Below are 6,000 nucleotides of genomic sequence, written 5' to 3' on the forward strand. Positions count from 1 at the left end.
AGATGCCAGTATTCCTCCAGCTGAGCAGAGGAATCCTTGCTCAGTTTTCCAAAATACCACTGTATTTGTGCTCAAGTAATCTGCTACTGAGGACTTCCTACTTTAGTCATTAGACCCTACCTGCTTTAGAATCCCCTCCTTTTCCCCCTTCTAATTGTTCATTTCATGGCTTTTATCCTGGTGAGCACTCAGAGTCACCCTTATTCCCACTATGGTCTGACATCTTGGCTTTTCTTCATGGTTCCCACTTCTAATTTACAACATATCTTATAAAGTGCCTAGCCCAGAATTTAGCCACAGTTCTGACCTTCCTGGGGCCCTACCTGAGGGTTTTTTGTTTTGTTTTGTTTTAGCAGACTCCCTGCCAGATGCCTAACTGGGCTCTTAACTTCACAAGTGTAGCTCTCTGGAACAACTCCATTATTCCCTTGTTTTCCGGCTGCCATCATCACATCCACCCAAGTAATATAGTGAACACATCATCTATTACTTCTAACCCCCAGCTCGTCTCAGGCAGCACTCCACAATCAAATTCACTGATATTTCTGCAGCAAAATATAAACATATTCACATAAAGGTAGGATAAATAATGACTATAAACAGCTTCCTATCAGGTCAGGTCATGTTCTGCTGCCAAATGAGTTAAGAAAAGTGCCTTTTGGACTCTGTAATTAAGCTTAAGGGATTCTGTACCTGTATATGCTTCTTTTTTCTTTTTTTGCTTTTCAGATTTCCTCCCAAAATACCTTTTAAAAAATTTTGTGCTTTTCAATGGGTAATTTCAACTTCCTAATAATTTTACTTACATAAAAATGTATGGAATAAGTGAGGTAATGTTTTGACTATATATTTAATACACAAAAACATGCATAAATTCAACATACAGAAATCTACAAGTGCAACAGAAAAGAATATAGATAGATGTTGTAATATATCCATAGAGAAGCATAAACTAGGAAAGAAGTACATATATAAAATATTTTAGAGAAGTTAGAACCATGGTTTCAAAATTGGCAAAAGTATATACTCTGCTTTAATACTTAAATACCACCTCACACAACTTTACATTCTTTCCTGTCACATAATTAGTTCTAATTTCTTATGCAGCATAAACATAACATTATGCACTTTCACTTTTCACTTTCATGCATTGGAGAAGGAAATGGCAACCCACTCCAGTGTTCTTGCCTGGAGAATCCCAGGGACGGGGGAGCCTGGTGGGCTGCCATCCACGGGGTCGCACAGAGTCAGACACGACTGAAGTGACTTAGTTTAGCTTATGACTATATTATGTTTCTTTTCTAGAAATACTTATTTTTTAAGTTGTTACTATTAAAAAAAAGAAGTTCAAACATGATTCAGAACAATATGCTCCAATTTCAATCTGCTGCGTGTCTGTTTCAAGGGTTCCAATTTCCCATTGGGTCTTACTGTAGATATATCTTTGACTTCATGCTGTTACACTGTGAATAATTTTCTGTCTAGTCTTTGAATCAATGTCACTAGATTCATAGTAAAAAAAAAAAATGTTCAAGTAAAAATAACTGTTATTTGTGAAAAACAGAAATACCTTAAAAAGAGCTTACTAAATTAAAAAAGTCCACACCAGATCCAAATTAAAAGTAGAAGTTATAAAGCTGTTAGAAACACACAAAAATCCTTCCCTTTCTCTAGCCTTCCAAAGGGCGAGAAATGCTGAAATTAAAACTTACTAGGTAATTATGACTGAAAAGCCATGACCTTTTCCCAACATTACACATCTAGGATCCAGAAGCATTTATAGGATGCAGTAGTCCTCCTGACACAACTAAAAAAGTAAGAAAAATAATAAAAACTGAACTTAACCTACTTCCTCTCACAAAAGATACAGTGACTAAGAGTTTGTAGAGTTCTAGTACAGTGTCAGCAATTCTTTCCTGTAAAAGACCAGAGAGTAAATACTTTAGGCTATATGGACCACACAGTCTCTATCACAACTACTCATAAACAACACATTAACAGCTATAAATAGATAAAAGAGTGTGGTTATGTTCCAGTACAACTTTATAACAACTGGCAGCAGGCTGGATCTGCCTGCCAATTACTGACCCCTAGTGTAATTTCAACGAATTTAATACTACAACTAGACAAAAGATTCAATTAAATGATACAAACAAATCTCTACTAATTCCTCAGGCCTCAGTTAATTCTTTTCTTAAATGAAATTTAATAACAGTTTCCCAGTTTTGGCACTCTCCTTAAAATGCAGAAATGCTTTTACATGAGAGGACTAAGATCCCACTTAAGGGCTGTTCAAACCCATTAACTATACTATGGATAGTTAATGAAAGAAGATTCAGTGAAGTCTTAAGATTATAAACTGTCTCAGTCCTCTTTTTGAAATAAAGCTGAAGAAAGGAAGATATGTGCATTGCCTAAAGACAAAATTTTTTTAATTTTTCTTCTTAGAGAATGTATTATTTGGGCAATTTTTCAAAATTTTAGTTTGGCTATGTATTTTCTGTTACTAAAGTCATAAAGATATAAAGATGAAAAGAAGAGAAAAGTAAGCTAACATCCATAACAGTAGTGGAGGCGCTTAAGCTAAAATTCAGGTCTGTTGTCAATTCAGGAGGCTTGTAGCACTAAAGCTCTCTATATAAATAACTACTTTTTCCAACTGTCCCTATTCTTATGTTATAAACCCTGCCTGCTACCCATTTCATTAAAGGGAAAAAAAAAATCCATGGTGTTTAAAATGTAAGATAACCATCGGCTTCAATACTGATCTAAAATCATTTTCTTCAAGACATACTTTCTAAAATGTTTGCGAAACAGGACAATTCTCCTTTCCCCATCCGCCTAATGCCCAGCTTCAAGGACACTTCTGCTTTCCTTCCACTTTAATCTCTTCAGAGTATTTTCTCTGACAAAGTTCTGAACCATACTTACGGGTCCCCCTTTTCCCTCCTTTTAACGTCTTTTCTACTCTCTAAGGTCCTTAAGGGCGCTCAGCCTGAACATAAAAGGCGCTGAGTATTTGCTGAATAAATGACTGCACGGAAAAAGAATGTATAATTATGACCTTTCATAAAAGAGCTCAAATCATCTGACAGACATTATTTGACTTGACTGTTATGAAAATCATCTTGCCAGAGGTATGCATTACTGTGACTAGTATCATAAAGCGCTTCTTAAAAGTTTCCAAAGACTTTACAATCCCTTGCAATGACGCTGTGCTGACCGAGAGCAGGGTTAAGAAATGTTTCCTTGTACTAAGCAAAAGCTAGCCCAGCAAAGGCTCGCTTTCTTTGCGAAAGACTATCCAGTATCCAGTCTCTACTGCTTCAGGAAACCCGCCTCCAGGGTTGCTCGCGGGCGTCCGGAGAACCTCGCCCGAAGCCCGGGTTGGGGCCCTGCTCCGAGCCAACCCCCGACGTTGCGGGCGCCGCTAGGGCGGATCCGGGGAGCGGCGCGCCGGCTAGGCGGGCTCCGACCTTCCGACCTTCTTCGCACGCCCGGGGGCTCCAGCCTGCGAGGCCAGAGTCCACGCCTACCTGTTGTGCTCGGGTGAAACACACTTTCCCAGAGCCCAGGAAGAAGGACCGACTGCACTGGCAATTCGGCCGTCCCCGCGCCCCTGTAGATCCCCTCCTCGGCGGGCTCCGGCCCCTTCGACCAGGACACCTAATCCTTCGACCTGTTCCTGCTCCCGGGGTCCCAACTTCCTCCACCTCTTGGCTGCCGCGACCACCCCGCGCACCCCCAAGCAGCTCAACTCACGGTGCAGGCCCCCGGGGTGTGTTTCTTCCCCGCCGGCAGGCAGCCCGGACACCGCCCCCTCGCGCCCAGAGCCGCCTTCACTCCTGGGATTCCCGACTGCTCACCCGCGGCGTCCCCTCACGACTCAGCGCCCGTCCCAGCCCAGCCACTCTATCGGCTACACAGTGCGGCAGGGTAGCACCGGGACTCGCCGGCGGCGGCGACTGCGAGACAGCGGGGCGGGAGGGGCTCGCGCGGGGCGGGGCCGGAAAGCTCGGAGCCTGGAGTGCGGCGGGAGCCAGCGATTGGGAGCCCGCCCCGCACCGCACCGCCGATCCGAGGCCCCGCCAGCCGGCCGCCGAGCTATCGAGCGCCCACTCTGGCAGGCGTGAGTTCTCCACCGCCGAAAGAGCGATGAAGGAGACTGCGGCCCAAGTTGAAGCCAGGGCAGCAGCTTTGCAGTCTGGAGAGCTTGGCCACACCCATTTTTGTTTGTTTCCAACGCCAGCCAGAATCCTTGGGGACAGCCTTCGGGCATCTGAACACGACTAGGGCCTGAAGAAATTCAGGCAGGAAGTGTACGTGGGTGGGTGTAGACATGGAAAGGACCCTTAGAGAGCTTTGTAGTCTTACAGCCCGAAACTCTGGGGCCTGGCTAAGGTCACACACCCCAGCCAGGGGAGAAATTGAGATAAAAACCTCTTGGCCCCCAAGTCAATTGAGTTTTTCTAGTATACTCAGCATTTTGAATCTGATTTTACAATTTTTATTTTGAAATAAGCGCAAACGTACAAAAGTTCTTCTAGTGTAGAGAACATTTTCCTTCCCGAACCATTTGAGATCTAAGTTACTGAGAGGGTGCCACATTGTCCCTAAATACTTCGAAGTCGCTCAGTCGTGTCTGACTCTTTGCGACCACATGGGCTATAGCCTACTACGCTCCTCTGTCCACGGGATTTCCCAGGCAAGAGTACTGGAGTGGGTTGCCATTCCCTTCGCCAGAGGATCTTCCTGTCCCAGGGATTGAACTCGGGTCTCCCGCATTGTAGGCAGAAGCTTTACTGTCTGAACCACCAGGGAAGGTTAAATATATGTCTTCCTAATAAGCACATGCCTGCTTGCTAAGTCACTTCATTAGTGGCCAACTCTTTGCGACCCTATTGACTATAGCCCGCCAGGCTCCTCTATCCATGGGATTCTCCAGGCAAGAAGTGGGTTGCCATTTCCTCCTCCAAGGGATCTTCCCAACCCAGCGATCTAACCAGCACCTCTCCGACATTGGCAGGTGGGCTCTTTATCACTAGGGCCGCCTGGGAGCTTCAGCTTCAGCATCAGTCCTTCCAATGACAATCCTAGACAGCATATTAAAAAGCAGAGACATCATTTTGCTGATAAAGACCCATATAGTCAAAGCTATGGTTTTTCCAGTAGTCATGCAGGGATGTGAGAGTTGAACCATTAAGAAAGCTGACCGCTGAACTGATGCTTCAAATTGTGGTGCTGGAGAAGACCCTTGAGAGCCTTGGACTGCAAGGAGATCAAACTAGTCAATCCTAAAGCAAAAAACCCTGAACATTCATTGGAAAGACTGATGCTGAAGCTGAAGCTCCAATACTTTGGCCACTTAATGCAAAGAATTGACTGATTGATTGGAAAAGACCCTGATGCTGGGAAAGACTTCAGGCAGGAGGAGAAGTGGGCAACACTAGGCATGCTCACTATTACTGGGGTATCACCATTCAGGCTGTCTTAGGCTTTCCAGCTAGGGAATATTTGTACCTTAACACACACATACAGTACATCTGTGTATGTGTACTTACATATACATTTACAGCTGTATTTCTTTTTTAACAACATATATTGAAAACCTGTATTTCACAGTAATACCTCCAATCTAGCATCATATAGTTTATTCTATTCATAGTTTATCCTCCCTTCCACATTTGTAACTCTTTACTACAGAGAACATTCTGGATCCCATTTTTCAGATATTTATTGTTTGAACACCTATCCTGTATTTAAGTAATCACCATTGCTGCCATCTCTTCCTTTGGAGGATGCTGCCCTCACCCCACTAAGGTGTGAAACCCCTAAATTAGCCACCGCACGCCCCTCTTTCTCTTTCCTTACCCGTTCTCCCAAACCCTGTCCTCATCCCAGTCATCGAGCCCTCCCCACCCTGTTCAGGCTCCATCCCTCACCAAGCATCCCTCCAGGCATCCTCTTTTTCCCACTTGATACACACACACACACACACAC

At 44.1% G+C, this 6,000-nt stretch overlaps 1 protein-coding gene across 14 annotated transcripts in view; it reads right to left on the bottom strand.

Annotated features, from left to right (window-relative positions):
* Positions 1–3,967, bottom strand: part of HEATR5A (HEAT repeat containing 5A) — a 97,796-nt gene extending 93,829 nt beyond the window's left edge. For 8 of the 14 annotated variants that reach the window (XM_010817174.4, XM_010817171.4, XM_059879429.1 and 5 more), the window contains exons 1-2: positions 3,763–3,967; positions 1,850–1,916 (exon numbers count right to left, since the gene is read on the bottom strand). The gene's annotated coding sequence lies outside the window, so the exon portion shown is untranslated. The other 6 variants (XM_024982059.2, XM_010817169.4, XM_024982057.2 and 3 more) reach the window with 4 other exon arrangements.
* Between the last annotated feature and the right edge of the window lie 2,033 nt (positions 3,968–6,000).

This window comes from Bos taurus, chromosome 21 (assembly GCF_002263795.3).
Source record: "Bos taurus isolate L1 Dominette 01449 registration number 42190680 breed Hereford chromosome 21, ARS-UCD2.0, whole genome shotgun sequence".
NCBI classification, from domain to species: domain Eukaryota; kingdom Metazoa; phylum Chordata; class Mammalia; order Artiodactyla; family Bovidae; genus Bos; species Bos taurus.